This window comes from Hyla sarda, chromosome 2 (assembly GCF_029499605.1).
Source record: "Hyla sarda isolate aHylSar1 chromosome 2, aHylSar1.hap1, whole genome shotgun sequence".
Taxonomy (NCBI): domain Eukaryota; kingdom Metazoa; phylum Chordata; class Amphibia; order Anura; family Hylidae; genus Hyla; species Hyla sarda.
Window position 1 is genome coordinate 365,714,959 of NC_079190.1, and position 11,015 is coordinate 365,725,973.

The 11,015-nt window shown below is 46.2% G+C and overlaps 1 protein-coding gene and 1 long non-coding RNA gene across 8 annotated transcripts in view; one reads left to right on the forward strand and one right to left on the reverse strand.

The window, feature by feature from the left end:
* SYCP1 (synaptonemal complex protein 1) overlaps window positions 1–11,015 on the reverse strand; it is a 955,469-nt gene that overhangs the window by 844,193 nt on the left and 100,261 nt on the right. The window lies entirely within an intron of this gene.
* Window positions 1–11,015, forward strand: part of LOC130356608 (uncharacterized) — a 132,000-nt gene that overhangs the window by 96,180 nt on the left and 24,805 nt on the right. The window lies entirely within an intron of this gene.

The following is an 11,015-nucleotide window of genomic DNA, read 5'->3' on the forward strand; positions in this document are numbered from 1 at the left end:
AGGTCCGGAAGGAGGGAGCCCTCTTCCTGTGAAGGTGCACTGCTGGCCCCTTTGTTGGTACCCTTTGGTGGCACCAAAGGTCCGCATAACCCAAAGGAGGACGGAAAGCAGTTCTGTGAGCCTTATCCAGAGGTAATAAAGAACTCTTTTCCGCCCGTTGCCTCACTTCCTGAAGGCGGCATCCACATTCCAGGCTTTAAGCCACATGGAGGGACGGTGGCTACCAGGTAGCTTGTGGCAAAGGCAGCACAGCGGCTGCGCATGGAAGCAGAACACAGAAAATCTTCAGATGCGGAGCATCGGAGAGCTAGATTAAATAAAACCTCCAGAGGGATCTTGAAGACTACCCTGGCAGAGATGGGAGACCATACTGAAAGGGCCCTTAACACCCAGGCTGAAGCAAAAAGAGGAAGATCCTGCTGTCTCAAAGGCAAAGTTTGCCAAAATCTCCACCTTCATGTCCGCTGGATCCTTGAAGGCAGCCGCAGCCAGAACGGCCAGGTAGGCGCCTCAGAGAGGCGAGAGACCGGCAGATCCCCAGTTGGAGAGGAGGTCCACCGAGCAATGAGGTCCTTGGCGAAGGGATACCGCGCTTGAACCTTCTTTGTTTCCTGAAACTTCTTGTCAGGGTGCCTCCAGGCGGACACCAGCAGGGCGTAAAATTCAGCGTGAGAGCTGAAGGTCTTGGGACGGGCACGAAAAAAGGAGACTTATGGAGCCCCTTCCGAAGTTCCTGGGTCCTTTAGATGGAAGGTGTCTCTTATGGCTGAAACCAATGAGTACACCACATGAGGCATCCGTGCGTTCCTTTGAGTCGGAGGCCGAATAAGAAACCTCATCCACAAGTTCTCCAGGTGAATGGGAACGAGGTGAGGCAGCCCTGGAAGAGGTCGGGCACGATGAGAGGAAACTTCTGGACCACGTCCAAAGTTCCTGGTTCCTTTAGCTGGAAGGTGTCTCTTATGGCCGAAACCAATGAGTACACCACATCAGGCATATCCGTGCGGTCCTCTGAGTCGGAGGCCGAATCAGAAACCTCATCCACAAGTTCCCCAGGTGAATGGGAACAAGGTGAGGCAGCCCTGGAGGTTGGGCACGATGAAAGGAACTTCTGGAGCCACGTCCGAAGTTCCTGGTCCTCTAGATGGAAGGTGTCTCTAATGGCCGAGACCAATGAGTGCAGCATGTCTGACATATCCGTGCGGTCCTCTGAATCAGAGGCTGAATCGGAAACTTCATCCACAAGTTCTCCAGGTTAATGGGAACGTGTGAGGTGGCCCTGGAAGAGGGGGAGATGGACCTGGTACGCGGGTCTGGAGAGCCAGAGCGGCGACCATGGGAGTGTCCTCTAGGGGAGCAACGCTTGCTACAGGGCTCAGTAATGGGGCGATGCCTGTGAGGGGAGCGCCCGTGCCTGCCAGAAGACTCGGAGGATGAGTCAGATAAAAAGCCCCCCAATGATGCTGCGAGAGCGTCAGTATAGGGGGGAGAGCGGGACCCTTCGGAGGGCCGGAAGGGCCACTCCAATGCAGTCACCACATAACGGGAGACCTGAGCCAAGTCGGATATAGAATGGGGGAGGGAGAGAACCCAGGCTGGAGGGGCGGCCGAACCCACCGGGTCTGGAAGACAACCGGGGTCGAATAGCAGGGGGTCTTGGGGAGCAGTGGAGCAGGCAGAGCAAGTGGGTTCAGCAGAACTGGGCATTTTGGAGTTACAGCATTTACAGACAAAATGGGAAACTAACGCTCCAGTTGTCTGTTTAGAGGGTGGAACAGGTCTGGGCACGGACATAGTGAAAAAAGAACTCTCTCACCCAAGTCTGTGTCCCCAGGGCAACTGCTGTGAGGAGAACTCCGCCCTAGTGTAGATAGAGAAGGAAGAAATGCCGGCCAATAGCAAGAGAGGGGCGTGCCAGAAGCAGGTGCACTGCTGATTGGCCCCTGCCACCATAATCGCACACACAGCGCTGATTGGTGGTCAGTTCGCACCCCTAGAAGCTCCGGCGGCCTGGGTGGGTGGAGCTAAAGCGCCCCGGCTGCCGAAATTTCAACATGAAACACAGTAATCCTTGCCCCGAGCGCACGTCATTCACATATGCGCTCGCTGGGAACTGAGCGGGCGAGACGCAAAAGTGAAAGTAAGCCGGCGCTCCATGCGCCCGCATAGAAGAACGCCGCGGCTGTCAGCCGCTTAAAGTAAAACACCCACATCTGTTTGAATGCAATGTGAAGTAAACTGTGCCCCTTTTTATTCAAAATGCCACTGCTCACCCCAGTAATAAAGAGACCCCCTGTCCAGGCCAGCCCCATTAGACCCTGAGAAAAGTGGGCCAAAAACTGAGGGTCTCCAGAGATTGCAAATCTGCACCTAAGGGAGAAAGGGAAAAATACTCACCTCATTCAGAAGAACTTACCTAATGGTGTCTTCTATGAAGCTTTCAGTCAGCCTTTTGTCACCTGCATCACGCCGGCTACCATGTGCGAGCGAGGCGAGCAGGGAATAGGGGGACCCGGACCCATGAGGTACAACCCCAGGCGCTGACCGTTGGCGAGAGGGGTTTAACAGCGCATATACGCAATGTCTGTGCCCCCTGAATTGCAATTGGGAAACAGTGAGCCGCAGTTCCTGAGTCCCCACCTAAAAACATGAAAGAAAAAGGAATAAAAAAAACTAAACACCCTAAATAACTAGGAAAATAATAAAACATAAGACCTGGTCTGAAGAATTCCAGACCATGTCCACCTCCTTCAGACACTAAGCTAAAACTGATTAGATCAGGGCCTGGAGGCGGGTATATCCTGCTGGGAGGAGCAGACTTTTTTGTTGCCATAGTGTCATATCTCCTAGAGACAGCAGCATACACCCATGGTCTGTGTCCCCCAATGGAGCCGATAGACAAATGTGTTTTTATTTATTTTTTGGTCCATCCCATCCCACAAAAAATGGAACAAAAAGCCAGACAAATACCAAAATGGCACTGTTACAAACTACAGATTATGGTGCAAAAAAAACAAAACAGTATTGTAGACAAAAAATTATAAAAAGCTATAGGGGGTCAGACAATGATGATCAAAATAATAAAAAAAACTTTTTTTTAAAGTAGTGAAAGAATGACAAAAAATAAACAAATTAGGTATGGTTACCAACTTCAGAAATACAGATAACAAGTCAAATACAACTCACAAATATTTTTTTTCTGTTTTGCAGTATATTTTATGGTATGTCATTACAAAGTACAATGGGACAAGCAAAAAAAACATGCCCTCATATGGGCCAGTAGAAAAAAAAATGTTATGGCTCTTAGGAAAGAAGGAAAAAATTAAATCCCACAAATTTAAATTTCCTGTATCATTAAAGCATTAATGTTATTAACCGGTTGCTGACGAAGGACGAGCCGGCTCGCCCTGAGCCAGCAACTGTTGTATAACGCGCCCTCCCGACTCGAGCCCAGGTAATACTGGCCGGCCCCCTGCTGATTCCTGTAGCTGGGGGCCGGCGTTAATAGCTGACATGCGGCGATTGCCGCGGTCGGCTACTAACCCTTTAGATCGCCGCTGTCAAAGTTGACAGCGACGGCTAAAGAGACATTTAATTGCTCCCTGGTGGTCCAGCGCAATCGCTGGTGGCGGGTGATCCAGTGCTGAGGAAGCCGGAGGGCTTATCTCTCCTTTCGGTTCTGCTGCGGCTTTATCAATCGAGTGCAGAGCACACAGGCTTTATCAATCGAGTGCAGAGCACACAGATCAATATGGTTCTATGGAACCAAATTGATCTGTATGAGCATTCAAATGATTCCTCCTAAAAGTCCCCTAAGGGGACTAAAAGTGTAAAAAAAAAAAAAAGTTTTAAAAAAAGTTAACACACACATTAACCCTTTCCTTATTAAAAGTTTAAATCACCCCCCTTTTCCCAATTTCCATATAAAAAATATGTAACCATAATAAAAATAAACATATGTGGTATCGCTGCGTGCGTAAATGTCCGAACTATAAAAATATATAATTAACCCCTTAAGGACGCAGCCCATTTTCACCTCTAGGACAAAGCCCTTTTTTGCAATTCTGACCACTGTCACTTTAAACATTAATAACTCTGGAATGCTTCTACTTATTCTGATTCCGATATTGTTTTTTCGTGACATATTCTACTTTAACATAGTGGTAAATTTGTGTGGCAACTTGCATCCTTTCTTAGTGAAAAATCCCCAAATTTGATGAAAAACTTTCTAACTTTGAAGCTCTCTGCTTGTAAGGAAAATGGATATTCCAAATAATTTTTTATGTTTTTTGGATTCACATATACAATATGTCTACTTTATGATTGCATCATAGAATTGACGAGTTTTTACTTTTGGAAGACACCAGAGGGCTTCAAAATTTTCAAACTCACTATTTTCCAGGGACCAGTTCAGGTTTGTAGTGGATTTGAAGGGTCTTCATATTAGAAATACCCCATAAATGACCCCATTATAAAAACTGCACCCCCAAAGTATTCAAAATGACATTCAGTAAGTGTTTTAACCCTTTAGGTGTTTCACAGAAAAAGCAGCAAAGTGAAGGAGAAAATTCAAAATCTTAATTTTTTACACTCGCATGTTCTTGTAGACCCAATTTTTGCATTTTTACAAGGGGTAAAATGAGATATGTATGCTTGTATGTGCAACCCAATTTCTCTCCAGTAAGCACATACCTCATATGTCTATGTAAAGTGTTTGACGGGCGCAGTAGAGGGCTCAGAAGCGAAGGAGCGACAAGGGGATTTTGGAGAGTAAGTTTTTCTGAAATGGTTTTTGGGGGGCATGTCGCATTTAGGAAGCCCCTATGGTGCCAGAACAGCAAAAAAAAAACACATGGCATACCATTTTGGAAACTAGACCCCTTGAGGAACATAACAAGGAATAAAGTGAGCCTTAATACCCCACAGGTGTTTCACGACTTTTGCATATGTAAAAAAAAAAATTCACAAAAATGTTGGTTTTGCTCCAAATTTCACATTTTTAAAGGGTTAATAGCAGAAAAGACCCCCCAAAATTTGTAACCCCATCTCTTCTGAGTATGGAGGTACCCCATAAGTGGACCTGAAGTGCACTGCGGGCGAACTACAATGCTCAGAAAAGAAGGCGTCATATTTGGCTTTTTGACAGCAAATTTTGCTCGGGGGGCATGTCGCATTTAGGAAGCCCCTATGGTGCCAGGACAGCAAAAAAAAAAACAACAACATGGCATACCATTTTGGAAACTAGACCCTTCAAAGAATGTAATGAGGGGTACAGTGAGCATATACCCCCCACTGGTGTCTGACAGATCTTTGGAACAGTGGGCTGTGCAACATTTTTCATTTTCACGGACCACTGTTCCAAAGATCTGTCAGACACCTGTGGGGTGTAAATTCTCACTGCACCCCTTATTACATTCCGTGAGGGGTGTAGTTTCCAAAATGGGGTCACATGTGGGTGTGTTTTTTTTGCATTTGTCAGAACCGCTGTAACAATCAGCCACCCCTGTGCAAATCACCTCAAATGTACATGGCGCACTCTCCCTTCTGGGCCTTGTTGCGTGTCCCCAGAGCACTTTGCGCCCACATATGGGGTATCTCCGTACTCGGGAGAAATTGCATTACAAATTTTGGGGGGCTTTTTCCCTTTTACCTCTTGTGAAAATGAAAAGTATAGGGCAACACCAGCATGTTAGTGTAAATTTTTTTCTTTTTTTACACTTTTACACTAACATGCTGGTGTAGACCCCAACGGTTCCTTTTCATAAGGGGTAAAAGGAGAAAAAGCCCCCCAAAATTTGTGAAGCAATTTCTCCCGAGTACGGCGATACCCCGTATGTGACCCTATACTGTTGCCTGAAATACAACAGGGCTCCAAAGTGAGAGCGCCATGCGCATTTGAGGCCTGAATTAGGGACTTGCATAGGGGTGGACATAGGGGTATTTTATGCCAGTGATTCCAAAACAGGGTGCCTCCAGCTGTTGCAAAACTCCCAGCATGCTTGGACCGTCAATTGCTGTCCAGAAATGCTGGGAGTATTTGTTTTGCAACAGCTGGAGGCTCCATCTTAGAAACACTGCCGTACAATAAGTTTTTCATTTTTATTGGGGAAGGGGGGTGGTAGGGGGGGCAGTGTACGTGTGTATATGTAGTGTTTTACTCTTTATTCTATGTTAGTGTAGTGTAGCGTTTTTAGGTTACATTCAATGAGGCAGATTACACTGAGTCTCCCGCTAGGAGTTTGCGCTGCGGCGGAAAATTTGCCGCAGCTCTTACTTGCAGCGGGGAACTCACTGTAATCTGCCGCCAGTGTGAATGTAGCCTGTACATTCACATGGGAGGGGGGTCAAAACTACAACTTCCAGCATGCACTGACAGACCATGCCTGCTGGGAGTTGTAGTTTTACAACAGCTGGAGGCACACTGGTTGGAAAACCTTGAGTTAGGTTCTATGAGCTAACTCCGTATTTTCCAACCAGTGTGCCTCCAGCTGTTACAAAACTACAAATCCCAGCATGTACTGATTGCGGAAGGGCATGCTGGGAGATATAGTTATGCAACGGCTGGAGGCATGCAAGTACAACTCCCAGCATGCCAAGACAGCCTTATGCTGTTCCTGAATGCTGGGAGCTGTAGTTTTGCAAGAATTAGAGGGGTTAATCATGTAAATCATTGTCCAGTGGTCTCAAAACTGTGGCCCTCCAGATGTTGCAACATCTGGAGGGCTACAGTTTGAGACCACTGCATAGTGATCTACAACCTGAACCCCTCTAAATATTGCAAAACTACATGTCCCAGCATGCCCACACAGCAAACAGCTGTCTGGGCATGCTGGGAGTTGTAGTTTTGCAACATCTGGAGGGCCACGGTTTAGAGCAGTGTTTCCCAACCAGGGTGCCTCCAGCTGTTGCAAAACTACAACTCCCAGCATGCCCGGACAGCCAAAGACTGTCCGGGCATGCTGGGAGTTGTAGTTTTGCAACAGCTGGAGGCACCCTGGTTGGGAAACACTGGTTTAGAGACCACTGTAACTGTGGCCCTCCAGATGTTGCTAGGCAACAACTCGCCTGGCAGGACCCAAATGAATTGCTGCCGCCGCCGCGCATGGGGGATCCCCGCACGGAAGATCGCGCTCCGGGATCCAGGTAAGGGACCTTCAGCGCCAGTCCCTGGACAGTTCCCCCATTTTGCCCGTACACCGATAGGTGGGCAAAGCGGGGGAACCGAACTTTAACCCCCCCTCCCCCGGTCTGCTATCGGTCGGTCGCTCGGCCGACCAATAGCAGGGATAGGAGGGGTGGTACCCCTGCCACCAAGCTCCTATCCCTTATTTTCCGGGTCACCAGTGACCCATATGACCCGGAATCGCGCAGATCGCAGGTCTGAATTGACCTGCGATTTGCGCCCATCGTGGTCATGGGGGGGGGGGTCTCAGGACCCCCCTCGGCGATGTGACGCAGCATCCCAGCAGTCATCCCGGCCCGATCACCGCTACCAATATGTCACCGCACGCCAAGTGACACTTCGCGGCTCCATACATGTACTTCACTCGTCGTGAAGGGGTTAAATAAATTGCAAGGTCAATGGCGTACCCATAGCAAAATTCCAAAGTCCAAAATAGCGTATTTTTGGTCACTTTTTATATCATGAAAAAAAAATGAATAAAAAGCGATCAAAAAGTCTGATCATTGCAAAAATCCTGCTAAAAACTTCAGATCATGGTGCAAAAAATGAGCCCTCATACCTCCCCATACACATAAAAATAAAAAAGTTATAGGGGTTAGAAGATGACAATTTTAAACGTATTAATTTTCGTGCATGTAATTATGATTTCTTTTTAGAAGTAATACAAAATCAAACCTATTTAAGTAGGGTATCATTTTTAACGTATGGACCTACGGAATAAAGAAAAGGTGTAATTTTTTCTGAAAAATTTACTGCATAGAAACGGAAGCCCCCCATACTTGCAAAATTTAGTTTTTTCTTAAATTTTGGCGCACAATGATTTTTTTCTTTGGTTTTGCTGTAGATTTTTGGATAAAATGTCTGATGTCATTACAAAGTTGAATTGGTGGCGCAAAAAATAAGCCATCATATGGATTTTTAGGTGCAAAATTTAAAGGGTTATGATTTTTAAAAGTTAAGGAGGAAAAACGAAAGTGTAAAAACTGAAAAACCTTGCGTCCTTAAGGGGTTAACATAGACTTTTGGAATGTTGTCCAGACAGTGTGCTTTACAGCCTGGAACCATTCGATCTTATTCACTCCATTAATTATAATGGAGTAAATGAGTGAGTCTGATCTAACAGAGGAGTTGGGGAGTAAAGTGTGCTGCTGCACTATTCACCTGGTTAGGACTGAGACACAGTGCAATCTAAACTTTGAAACATGTCTACACAAAATGTCAAAAGTATGGATGTCCTGATATCACTTTTTTTTTTACGACCAAGTACCAATGCTTTTATTCTACTGCTCATCAATGGAATCTAAACACCAGAGTCACACACGTTGGGAGAGATTTATCAAAATCTGTGCAGAGGAAAAGTTGTCCAGTTGCCCATAGCAACCAGATTGCTTCTTTCACTTTTAACAGGCCTTCCTAAAAATGAAAAAAGTGATCTGTTTTGAAAGAAGTGATCTGAGCAAGTTTTCCTCTGCACAGGTTTTGATAAATCTCCCCCATTGCCCTTACCTGCAGTGTTAACGGCCACAGCTAGCGCTGCATTAATGATATGTGCAGGCTGGACCAGCCACTGCTTGCAGCCCGCATGTATCGGTAAATTGCCAGCACTAGTGGCCTTGGCTAACACAGTAAATCCCCTGAACTTGCCACTGCTTAAAAGGGGTACTCGGGTGGAGTCAACTGGTGGCAGAAAGTTAAACAGATTTTTAAATTAATCTTTCCAGTACTTCTCTGCTGCTGTATGCTCCAGAGAAAGCTGAGTTGTTCTTTTCTGTCTGACCACAGTGCTCTCTGCTGACACATCTTTCCATGTCAGGAACTGTCCAGAGCAAGAGAGGTTTGCTTTGGGCATTTGCTCCTACTCTGGACAGTTCCTGACACAGAGAGGTGTCAGCAGAGTTGTGTCCGTTTTGCATCCTGTACGGTTTAGGCTGGGTTCACACCACGTTTTGTTAAATACGGTTCCCGTATACGGCTGGGAGGAGGGGGGGCGGGGCTTAACCCCTTAAGGACTCAGCCCATTTTGGCCTTAAGGACTCAGACAATTTAATTTTTACGTTTTCATTTTCATCCACAGACTAGTATGAGGGCTTGTTTTTTGCGCGACCAGTTGTCCTTTGTAATGACATAACTCATTATATCATAAAATGTATGGCGCAACCAAAAAACACTATTTTTGTGGGGAAATTAAAAAGAAAAACCTAATTTTGCTAGTTTTGGAAGGTTTCGTTTTCACGCCGTACAAATTAAGGTAAAAATGACGTGTGTTCTTTATTCTGAGGGTCAATACGATTAAAATGATACCCATGATTATATACTTTTCTATTATTGTTGTGCTTAAAAAAAAAATCACAAACTTTTTAAACCAAATTAGTACGTTTATAATCCCTTTATTTTGATGACCTCTAACTTTTTTATTTTTCCATATAAGCGGCGGTATGGGGGCTCATTTTTTGAGACATGATCTGTACTTTTTTTTGATACCACATTTGCATATAAAAAACTTTTAATACATTTTTTATAATTTTTTTTTTAATAAAATGTATTAAAAAAGTAGCAATTTTGGACTTTTTTTTTTTCGTTCACGCCGTTTACCGTACGGGATCATTAACATTTTATTTTAATAGTTCGGACATTTACGCACGCGGCAATACCAAATATGTCTATAAAATTTATTTTTTACGCTTTTTGGGGGTAAAATAGGAAAAAACGGACGTTTTACTTTTTTATTGGGGGAGGGGATTTTTCACATTTTTTTTACTTTTACATTTTTTTTTACACTTGAATAGTCCCCATAGGGGATTATTCATAGCAATACCATGATTGTTAATACTGATCTGTTCTATGTATAGGACATAGAACAGATCAGTGTTATCGGCGATCTTCTGCTCTGGTCTGCTCGATCTCAGACCAGAGCAGGAGACGCCGGGAGCCGGACGGAGGAAGGTGAGGGGACCTCCGTGCGGCGTTCTGAATGATCGGATCCCCGCAGCAGCGCTGCGGGCGATCCGATCATTCATTCAAATTGCGCACTGCCGCAGATGCCGGGATCTGTATTGATCCCGGCACCTGAGGGGTTAATGGCAGACGCCCGCGAGATCGCGGGCGTCGGCCATTGCCGGCGGGTCCCTGGCTGCGATCAGCAGCTGGGATCAGCCGCGCATGACACGGGCATCACTCCGATGCCCGCGGTTATGCACAGGACGTAAATGTACGTCTTGGTGCGTTAAGTACCACCGCACCAGGACGTACATTTACGTCCTGCGTCCTTAAGGGGTTAATCGCGGCGCCCGCACTCAGCCGTATTCGGGAACCGTATTTAATGCATGTCTATGAGCCGACCGGAGTGAACCGCAGCCTCCGGTCGGCTTCGTTTTCGGCCATATGCGGTTTCCCGACCGCAGGCAAAAACGCGGTCGACCGCGTTTTTGCCTACGGTCAGGAAACCGAAAACGGACAAAAACTAAGCCAACCGGAGGCTGCGGTTCACTCCGGTCGGCTCAGACATGCATTAAATACGGTTGCCGAATACGGCTGAGTGCGGGTGCCGCGATTAAGCCCCGCCCCCCTCCTCCCAGCCGTATACGGGAACCGTAGTTAACAAAATGTGGTGTGAACCCAGCCCAATACAGTTTTTCACCCGGACCAAAAACCGTGGTAGACTACAGTTTTGGGTACGGGGAAAAAACTGACAAAACCGTACAGGATGCAAAACGGACACAACCTGATGCATCTTTTGGCATACGGTTTTCAATGGAGAGTCGTTTTCCGTACAGTTTCCACATTGAAAACGTATACGGGAACTGTATTGCAAAAACGTGGGGTGAATGCACCT